The sequence below is a fragment of the Osmia bicornis genome, unplaced genomic scaffold (genome assembly GCF_907164935.1).
Source record: "Osmia bicornis bicornis unplaced genomic scaffold, iOsmBic2.1, whole genome shotgun sequence".
In the NCBI taxonomy this organism is placed as follows: domain Eukaryota; kingdom Metazoa; phylum Arthropoda; class Insecta; order Hymenoptera; family Megachilidae; genus Osmia; species Osmia bicornis.
In genome coordinates this window covers 22,524-33,697 of record NW_025791135.1, presented here as the reverse complement: position 1 = coordinate 33,697, position 11,174 = coordinate 22,524, and the positions used below count along the sequence as shown (strand labels likewise).

At 35.6% G+C, this 11,174-nt stretch overlaps 2 long non-coding RNA genes across 2 annotated transcripts; both read right to left on the bottom strand.

The window, feature by feature from the left end:
- Positions 1-1,340: 1,340 nt before the first annotated feature.
- On the bottom strand, positions 1,341-1,592 carry LOC123988809. Its single transcript, XR_006830310.1, has 2 exons — positions 1,530-1,592; positions 1,341-1,391 (listed from the first exon to the last, which is right to left on the bottom strand). It is a non-coding gene; the product is annotated as an uncharacterized LOC123988809 (long non-coding RNA).
- Positions 1,593-3,280: 1,688 nt separating this feature from the next.
- LOC114882460 lies at positions 3,281-5,394 on the bottom strand. The gene is made up of 4 exons (XR_006830306.1): positions 5,051-5,394; positions 3,878-4,961; positions 3,683-3,804; positions 3,281-3,606 (listed from the first exon to the last, which is right to left on the bottom strand). It is a non-coding gene; the product is annotated as an uncharacterized LOC114882460 (long non-coding RNA).
- Positions 5,395-11,174: the final 5,780 nt, after the last annotated feature.

The window sequence follows — 11,174 nt, the reverse complement described above, 5'->3', positions numbered from 1 at the left end:
TATCCTTATTTATTTACTTATTCGCTTATTATTTATACAGTCTATATACTGGTGTAGTGTTTATTGAACTGCGTACTTTATATTTGATTTTGATTATTGTCGTTTCAGTTAGTTTATTTTGATACAACATTTAACAGTAAGTTCTATTTGCATTTGCATTGACATAATCATTCATCGTTTATCGTTTGCCATTTATAATTTATAATTTAACTTATGGGCTATTTTGGGAAAGAAATAAAGTATTGTAGCTAATAATCTGTACGGTTGTATTATATTTTATTCACTTCTTGTATTTTATTTTGTATTCTATTTTAGTATAATTCATTATGTTTTACATTATATTACGTGACATTACAGTATTTACACTATTTACATTATGTTGGTTACTACCTTCACTTTATACTTTATGACTTATAACTATTTACCTTATTAACTCGTTCATTAGTATCTTTAATTGATTACTCTATTGTTCAGTTGTTCATTCTTTCATTCTATCACTGTCATTCATTCTGAACTGAATTGAATTGAATTAAGTAATTATTATGATTAAAATAATTATATTTATTTAACTCATGATGGTACAAAGTTCTGTAGTTCTGTAGATTGTATTAATATATTTATGATTTATTTCCATATGGTTATTCTTTATTCTATATTTTATAATTTAATATACTTATATTTATATATATTAATTCATCTGTGCCACATTATCACTGTTATTGCTATTTACTTATTTCATTATCGCTTCTTGATTTGGTTTTGATTGGTTGATTGGTTTTGATTTGCCTGTGCATTCTTGATATTCATTGGACATTTTGATGTTCTTGATATTCTTTAATTCAATTTATCCACGATGTCTCTCTCTGGTCATAATGTTGCTCTTCCATGACGATGGGCTGTTTCTGTAAATGCAATTAATTTAATATTCATGTCACTAGTATGGGTTATTTCTGTTGTTTATAGTATGTTGCAACTACCTTACCTTGTTTCCTTTCTTTCTCCTTTTCTTTTCCTTTTCAGTTGCAATTCAGCTCTCTTATTTGTTATTTCCTTTAACTAGTCCTTGCATGCTGGCTTTGATACTGCTTTGACACATTGGGTTGTGATTCTGTAAATAATTGTCTTTGTCATGCGTTATCACATCACTGATTTTACTTTTAATGGTTTTCTACTTTACCTTACTTGTACTTGCTGGTATTCTGCTGTTTCTCTCTTCCTTCCTTGATCCATTCATCCATTCATCCACTCTGATCAGCTGAAGTGGTGATTTGATTTGACTTGATTTATCTTTATCTTACTTTATCTTAATTATCTTAATTTATCTTAATTTTGTATTTTTCTGTGATGCTGAATGGTTTTGTCTATTCAAGTGCTTTGAAGGTGCATGGTTTCTGTTTAATTCACCATTTTAAATGTAGTTTTTAATACTCTACTGTTGAGTTATTTATTTATCTCTACGCTATACAGTAGCACAGCGTTAATTGAACTACGCAGTCTACATTTGATTGATTTAGTTGCTATTTACCCACTTTTTTGAAATGTCATGCAATAATCGGTTCTATTTGCATTTGCATTGACATGACCATTTATCATTGCACCAAATACCGCTCACAATTTAACTTATAATTTACTTGTGTAAAGGAATAGAGTATTTCATTAATAATCTTCACAGTTATATTTTAGTGAGCCCACTTCTTGAATTTTGTATTCTATTTCATTATATTTCATTTGTTTTATGTTATATGACGTCACATTGCATTGTATCACACTGCGTTACTTTATTATTTACATTATGGTGGTCATGGCTTTCACTTTATCCTTAACGCTTTCCTATTTACTACATTATTTAATTTCTTGAATTAATAACTTCACTGATCAGTGGTTCATTCATTCATTCTTTCATTCTCTCATTTGTTCTTCTTCTGAATTAAATTGAATTGAAGCTATTGTTATGATTTAGTCTAATTATATGTTCATTGTGGTACAAAGTTTTGTAGATTATATTAACATATTTATGGTTTACTTTTATGCGGTTATTCTATATTTAATATACTTATATTTTATATTTTAATTTATTTGTGTCACTCTATCACTGTTTATCACTATTTATTTTATTTTACTGTCGTTTCCTTGGTTGTCACCTGTTATATCCTTGGATATTCTGATTCTTTTTTGATATTCGTTAATTCAATTAATTCATGATGTCTCTCTCAGGTATTGGTATTTTATAGTTCTGTCATAATAGGGTGACAGTGTGCTTTTCTGTGGGAATTAATGTGCATGTTATTAAGTTGTGCTATTCCTGTTTATTTTATGGTGCGTTGTTACAATTATTATCTTACCTTGCTTGTTTCCTTTTTCTGAGTTGACTATCAGGCTTTTTAGTAGGTAATCTTGTTCTTGTTCCCATTCTTAACGAGTCTTCTTACACTCTTCTTGCTTTCTGTTGACAATCCTTGTTTTGACACATTAGGGGTTAGGGTTAAGGTTATGTATATTCTGTTACCCGACATCTTTGAAGGTGTCTATTCTATGGTTATGTTATCTATGGTTATATTATTTTGAAATTCACTTCACTGTATCTATGCTATACCTTCACGGTATCATTCATTCTTTATTTTCTTTTCTTTTATATCACAGTGTATTGTGCTGGTTATTTTGCTTGCACATTACACTTTACGGCTTGCAGTACACTTTCCCATTTTCATTTTCACTTCCTCTTCGCTTTTTCTTATTTCTTTATTTACTCAATTTCTCGGTTCCTCAATTTCCCAGTTTCTTAATTTCTATAGTTGTGCTCGCAGTCATATATTCAATCTTTCGTTATTCACTTATTATTTACTCATTACTATTTATTTATTCAGTCATTCATTCGTTCTTTGCTCATTGTTTATCTGATTAATAGTCAAAGGGTTTTAATTTATTTTACTCTAATTTCTTTCCTTTGTGCTGACAAGCGGTGTCCACAATTATTTACGGTTTATGATTTATAATTTATAATTTGTAGTTTATAATTTATGATTTAACTTGTAGGCTATTCTGGTTAAGAGATGGAATATTGTAGCTAATAATCTGTACGATTGTACTATATTATTTCATTAAACACACTTCTTGTATTTGTATTTTGTATTTTACTTTAGTATAATACCTTCTGTTTTACATTATATTACGTGACACTACGTTATATTGCGGAACATTACATTATTACATTATCATACTATGTTGATTACTACCTTCGCTCTGTCACTGTTCATTCGTCCTGAATAAAATTGAACTAAAGTAACTGTTATGATTTAGTTTATTTTAACACACGATGGTACAAAGTTCTGTAGATTGTATTAGTATTAATATATTTATGATTTGCTTCCATGGTTATTCTTTATTTTATATTGTATTTAATATATTTATTATTACTCTAATTTATTAGGTCGCGTTATCGCTGTTATACATTTTGTTTCATTATCGCTTCTTGATTTGTTCTTGATTTCCCTGTGCATCCTTGATATTCATTAATGTTTTGGTGTTCCTTTGATTTCCTTTAATCCAGCTTATTCATGACGTCTTTCTCTGGTCATAATGTTGCTCTTCCATGATGGTGGGCTGTTTCTGTAATTTAAATTTAATAGTCATGTCATCAGTATGGGTAATTACTGTTGTTTTATAGTATGTTGCATTACCTTACCTTGTTTCCTTTCTTTTCTTTTCCTTTTCAGTTGCAATTCAGTTCTCTTATTCAATGTCGTTCCTTTTAGCTAGTCCTTGCATGCTAGTTTTGACACCGTGGCTTTGGCGCATTAGGGTTTGCTGAAAATAATTGTCATTTGTCTTTGTTATCTCATCTCTGAATTTTACTTTTCAATGGTTTATTTTACTTTACCTTACTCGTACTTGCTAGTATTCTGTTGTTTCTCTTTTCCTTGATTTATTCATTCATTCATTCATTCATTTATTCATTATTCGTTATTCATTCATTTATTTATTCTGACCAGTTGAGGTTGGTGATTTGATTTGATTTATCTTAATTAATTTTGCTATTCTTCTGTGATGATGAGTGGTTTTGTCCATTCAAATGCTTTCATGCTGCGCGGGTTCTGTTTAATTTCACCATTTTAAATATTAGTTTAGAATACTTTACTTATTGATTGATTGATTGATTTATTCTTACACTATGCAGTAGCATAGTGTTTAACTGAATTACACAGTTTATATTTGATTTGAATATTTACGTGTTGTTTATTTCCTTATTTTGAAATGTCATGAAATAATTGGTTCTATGTACATTTGCATTGACACGATCACTTATCATCCACCATTTACCATTTAACATATAATTTACTTTGGTATAGAAATAGAGTATTTAGTTAATAAGCTTTACGGTTATATTTTGAGTCTACTTCTTGTATTTTATATTCTACTTTATTTATTATATAACATTTGTTTACATTATTATATTACATTGCATTATATTACACTGCGTTGCTTTACCCTATATTATTACATTATGCTGGTCGTGGCTTTCACTTTATACTTTACGCTTCCTATTCACTTCATTCTCTTTAATTTCTTTATTAATAACTTCACTAATAATTCGTTCATTCTTTCACTCCGTTATTGTTCATTCATTCTGTATTAACTGAATTAAAGTTACTGTTACGATTTAGTTTAATTTTATATTTATGGTGGTACAAAGTGTTGTAGATTAAATTAATATATTTATGGTTTGCTTTGATGCGGTTATTCTATATTCAATATACTTATATTTTATATTTAGTTATTTGTGCCGCGTTATCACTGTTTATCACTATTTATTTTATTTTACTGTCGTTTCCTTGGTTGTCGCCTGTTATATCCTTGGATATTCTGATTCTTCTTTGATATTCTTTAATTCAATTAATTCATGATGTCTATCTCTGGTATTGTTATTTTATAGTTCTGTCGTAATAGGGTGACAGTGTGCTTTTCTGTGGGAATTAATATGCATGTTATTAAGTTGTGCTATTCCTGTTTATTTTATGGTGCGTTGTTACAATTATTGTAATTATTATCTTACCTTGCTTGTTTCCTTTTTCTGAGTTGACTATCAGGCTTTTTAGTAGGTAATCTTGTTCTTGTTCCCATTCTTAACGAGTCTTCTTACACTGTTCTTGCTTCCTGTTGACAATCCTTGTTTTGACACATTAGGGGTTAGGGTTAAGGTTATATCTCTGTATATATTCTGTCACCCGACATCTTGAAGGTGTCTATTTTATGGTTTATATTATCTGTGGTTATATTATTTTGAAATTCATTTCATTGTATCTATACTATACCTTCACGGTATTTCATTCTTTCTTTCTTTATTTCTTTCTTTATTTTAAATTCTTTATTCTTATTTTCTTAATTCCTCAATTCTCCTTTATTATTTAATCACCTTAATCGCGTTTAATTATGTTATTCCGTTTATTATTATTGATTATTATTTACTATTATTGACTATTATTTACTGTTTATTATTCACTATTGTATTCATCTGTCAGCTGTTACTTTACTTTACTTTACTTTATTTTTAGTTTTTAGCTTTTAGCTTTTAGCTTTTAGCTTTTAGCGTTTGCCTTTAGCTTTCAGCTGTTATTTACTTATTGTTTATGGGATGTTCTAATCATGGGCTTCATGGGCCCCGTGGGCTCATGGGTTATTATCCATCATTCACTGTAGTTAGATAGATGGATTGTCGCATTTACATTCAAAGCATGCTTATCATGAGTGAGTGAGCATTTGAGTGTTTGTGTGTGAGTGTAAAGCATGTATGGGACATGTCATCGAGGGTTGCAGCGTACGAAGAGGTGGCGCGGTCACGCCGGGATGGTGTGATCCTTGAGGATATCCCCCCGGTGCCGACCGTTGTCGAAGAAAAATATGTTCCTGCCTCTGCAGGTCGGCGTGATGACCTCAGGGATAAGGCACATCATCAGCAACCTACCAGGCGGACGAAGAGGGGGCACGGCCAACTGTGGAGATACGATGTCCCTGTCCTGGCCGTGCTGAAGTACAACCCCTGTCCTGGCATTAGTGCTAGGTAGGCGAAGAGGTGGCGCGGTCACGCCGGGAAGGCGCGATCCTGGAGGATGCCCCGGTGCCGATCGTTGCTGAAGAAAAACGGCCTGTCCTCGTGGCAGGTCAGGTGGGCGTGATGACATCTAGGAAAAGCCACATCATCAATATCAACCCACCAGGAGGACGAAGAGGGGCACGGTCAACTGTGGAGATACGATGTCCCTGTCCTGGCCGTGCTGAAGTACAACCCCTGTCCTGGCAATGCTAGGCAGGCGAAGAGTGGCGCGGTCACGCCGGGAAGGCGCGATCCTGGAGGATGCCCCGGTGCCGGCCGTTGCTGAAGAAAAATTCCTGCGTGTATTTCTCAGGTTTAAAATGTCCTTACCGCTAGATCGGAGGTGCAACGGCGTGGATCCGCAGATGCCCCCATGTTACATGGCGTTTTTGCGGGAGGACGGAATAATGCGAAATGCATTGAATTGCCAAAACGCCGTTGTGGCTACGTTGGTAACCTGTTTGATATCCCAAAGGATAGGTATAGGTACTGGCGGCCCACACAGGGGAGAGGTTTTAGTGGGTAGTATATCCAGCCGCAGGACTGTCCCCTCTGGACTACCTGCTCAAGGTCGCCCCTTCTGGGCTGTGACCTACTCTTGGGCTAAACCCCACCCTCTCGGGGTCGGGTTGCCAGGTTGCCACCTTCTGGGGTTGCCTCTTTGGGTTTGCCTCCACCAAACGGGCGCCAGGCTGCCCCCTCAGGGCGGGTATGAGTCCCACACTGCCCGGGCCCTCGCCAGCCGAATAGAGTGAATGAGGGAACAACCCGCGCCGTGCGCAAATGCATTCCTCTCTTAATAACAAAAAAAAAAAAAAAAAAAAAGGTTTAGGTTAGGTTAGGTTAGGTTAGGTTAGGTTAGGTTTAGGTTAGGTTAGGTTAGGTTTAGGTTAGGATTCCCGCTCGACGCGTCGAGGAGAGCGGACGTGTTTCGTGGTCGCTCCGCGGTCAGATTTGCAACGCGGTGGATAGTTGTAGATATTCGCGTTTTTTGCTAGAATCATTTATTATATGTTCGGGAGTGCTAATGTGTCGTTTTTCAGTTAAATAGTGTATTAATTAATTAATAATCATCGAAAACGTGGTGTGCGTGTTACACGGCAGTTTGACGTCGTATTTCCGTTGTTCGGGGCGTTAATTATAAACATTTGACATTATTTAAGAACAATTCTCGTTTATTAAGAACGTTTCGTGGTGTGATTCCGTGTTTTTTGAGTGATTTTATGATTAATTTGTGATTAACTTGGTTAATGAAAGCATGCAGGAACTGACAGGTTCGCAAGATGGCCGCCGTAGTTGAAGAAAGACAGACGGCTGCACGCGCGGCCAGGGCCTTGGGTAGAAGAGGACAGACGATGAGAAACTAGGTCAACGGTTTTGGTGACGTATTACTTTAATCTTTAATCTTTTATTGCGTTTTTATTCATTTGTTTAACGTTTATTGCGATGATTATTAAGTGATTTATGTGAAAGTGCGTCGATATTTTTCGATATTTTCGATATTTTGTTATTATATTATTAATATTGATCCATTTATTATTACTATTGGTTGCATGTGTTTGACTGGCACGTTACCCCGCTGTATTATTTAATTATTTTCGTTTATTAATACATTCGATTGTTCGATTTTTCGATTAATCGATTATATTATCTTGTTTTTCGGTGATTGTTCGAGGCATGGCCTTTCCATTTATTCTATCTGTCGTTTTAACGTGTTTATTCTACGTATATTTATTTTATTTTATTTTTTTTTATTTCATTTATTTTCATGTTCGATTATTATTTATTATTCTATTGTTTATGGTGTATATCTTCTTCACCGTTCGCCGTCCATTATACAGTTAGTTTCATTCCGTTTGTATTTTTGTGTTTCTGTGTTATTTGTTCATTTACTTATTTATTTATTTATTTGTTAGTTATTTATTTATTTATTTATTAAATACGGTGGGGTGATGTGCATTGATGATTTGTGCAACTCGCGTAATATTGATTATTGTTTATTATTCTGTATCATTGACGTCTCTTTCTTTATTTATTGTTTATTAATCGCAACGATATATTATATAATATATATAATTATGCCCCTTCTGGGCGCCGCTAGGTCGCCCTTGGGCTGTGACCTTATTTTCGAGCCCACCCTTTAGGGTAGGGCTGTCAGGTTGCCCTTCTGGGTTGCCTTTGGGTTTGCCCTCACCAATGGGCGCCAGGCCCCCCTTCAGGGGATACGAGTCCACACTGCCCGGGCCTCACCAGCCGAATAGAGTGAATGGGGGACAACCCGCGCGTGCATAAAGGCATTTTCCTCTTCTAAAAAATAAAAAAAAAAAAAAAAAAGGTTAGGTTAGGTTGGGTTAGGTTGGGTTAGGTTAGGTTAGGTTAGGTTAGGGTTAGGTTAGGTTAGGTTAGGTTGAGTTCGGTGCGGGACGTTTTTGGAGGCGGACGTGCGGTGGAGTCGCTCCCGAAGTGGAATTGGGAAATAGATTATAATGTGAAAGAAAAAAATAAAAGGAACAACTAACTACTTGTTTTTTGTGTACATTTTATTTATTAAATAGAAAATTACAGTGCGGACAAGGAAAACGTCGGAAATAACGAATTATCCCTCCAACAGAGAGAATCTTCGGAAGGGCTACAACGAACGAACACAGAAACTATGATGACACCTTACACAATCAAGTGAGAATAAATAGAAAGGGTGAAAACAAACAACAGGACGGAAAACTACAAAAGGAAGTCAATCACCAATGCAAAATAACACGAAAACCCCGTACAAAATAAAAGATAAAATTGACAGGTGTAATGGCGTAGGCGGTTATGGCGGTTACGAACAAGATCATATAAATGAAGGTAGTTTGAAAAATACACAATAGAAAAAGCCCGAAGGGATGTAACTAAATAGGGCGACGAAGAACGAACGATGGGATGTTAAACAATGACTCGGACGGACACGAAATTGATACTAAAATGAAGATAAAGTGACAGCTGGAATGGCGGAGGTAAAACGAGCACGAACACGAACACATAGCACAACAAACAAAGACAACCCGAAAAATGCACCAACAATAAACCCTGGGATGCACAAGGTACACCACACAACAGCGGGAAAGTTAGACTATACAAATAAAAAACAGAAGACACAAGGTAAGTCAAAAGTTTCAAAAGTTTCATTAATTTCAAGAATAGTAGACGGGATGAAACGCGAACAACTGGTACAGGAAGGCACACGATAAAGAAGGAAGTGGTGGCGCAAGTGTGCCTAGTAGTAGACGCATAAAGGTTGCGCAGAGGAAAGTCAGGGAAGTAGCTAGGCGCACTGGTACCTGCCACAGCGAGAAAATAATAAAAGGTAGACAGACTCTTAAGAAATAAGCAGAGGCTAATAGAAAGTAGAGGAGGCAATATAATGATACGTAGGGGTTAAATAAGATAGTGAAATAGTAGCCCGAATACCGGTAAATAGCAATTAAAAGAAATGAGGACACCTATAGCACCGGTAATGTATACGTCAGTGAATAGACACGCATGCGCAGATTGGGGGATAGAATATACAGGAATGACTACATGAGGATATGACGTAAGGATGGCAGCACCGCTGCGGTGATAATACAGTAGTAAGAGGAAATAGTGGTCCTACACTAGAAAATAATATAGCGGAATCAAAATAATGGTCCATTACATGAACGGATGGAAAGAACGAAGCAGGCAATATAATCAACAATAAAGATCCAAATCAAAAAGGGATGGGCAAAAGTACGACCAACTAAATGATAACAGAAATAATCAAAGAACACATAGAGATTTAGGAGAAAACCAAAGATATATAGAAATTTATTACGATGAAACACAAGTCTTTACAATGCTCAAAAATTAAGATATGTATAACAGATACCAAAAATATAAATATAATATAAATATAAAATATAAATAGTAATACATCTAACATATATATCAACGATCCAGGCACCGAACTCTCCTTCCCGTAAGGGGTCCCAGCCGAAGGTGTGAGGCACCGTGCCGAGAAGCTCGTGGCTACAGGGACCAAAATTGTGTAGCCATGAACGGTCCCTCGGGGGTACCTGCTGCCCCCCCCGAGTAATTTAGGCTTACCTGTACAAGGCGGCTCTGTGCAGGCGGACATAAATTCCGACCACAATCGTGGGACCAAACATGAATAATTAAACCTAAAAACAAACCATAAAAAACAAACAGGACTGGAATCTATGGATACGACAAATGGCACGGAAAAGGACAAGAATGGGAAAAAAGATGAACAAATAAAAAAGGAAATGACACAGAGGAAAATAATGGGGACACTGGAAATAGATTAACTGTAGAAGAAACTAGGATGGTGCTAAACCAAAACCAGTCAGGAACTGATGACAGCATTTAGACCGGCGCGGACATTATCGAGAAGCCCGGTAAGGTAACGATGAAATAGCAATGGCAAACGTAGATCTCACGGGGGATGAGGAAGATGAAAACGAAAATGTATTCACGGACGCAAGTGACCGGAGTAAAGGGTCACAAACAGCAGTGATAAAAGACCATAAACAGACAAAAGAAGAAACTGAAATAAAATACGAAGAAACTACAGGAGGGGTGGGTCTGTCGCTCACGGCAATTTGCCAAATTATCGAGATGCTACAAGAAGAACGAAACGGTTAGCTGTTATTTACAGAGGGTCAAAAATGTCAATCCAGACATGAAACACATCAGCGTAGACATGGGTAAAGAGCTAGCGCAAGCGAAGGAGCTGGCTCGGGCAGCAGCAAAAGCATATCAGAAGGAAAAATGTGAGGAAATAGAAAGAACCAGACGAATAGAGGAAATATATAAGCAACAAATAGAAAATACAAGTATAGATAGAAGTAAACCAAAGAGTATGGGGAAGGAAATAACGAAAATTTAAACAAAAGAAAGAATGTAACACCACCAGAACCAGAAATAAGTAAAAAGAAGAGCAAGACAAATGCAGTAAGTAATAGATTAGGACCCATGATAAGAAGCGTTCAAATTATCAGGGAAGCAAACGATGAGGCATCGTCAGACTCGGATTGGAGTATGATAAACAGAAGAAGGAAAAGAA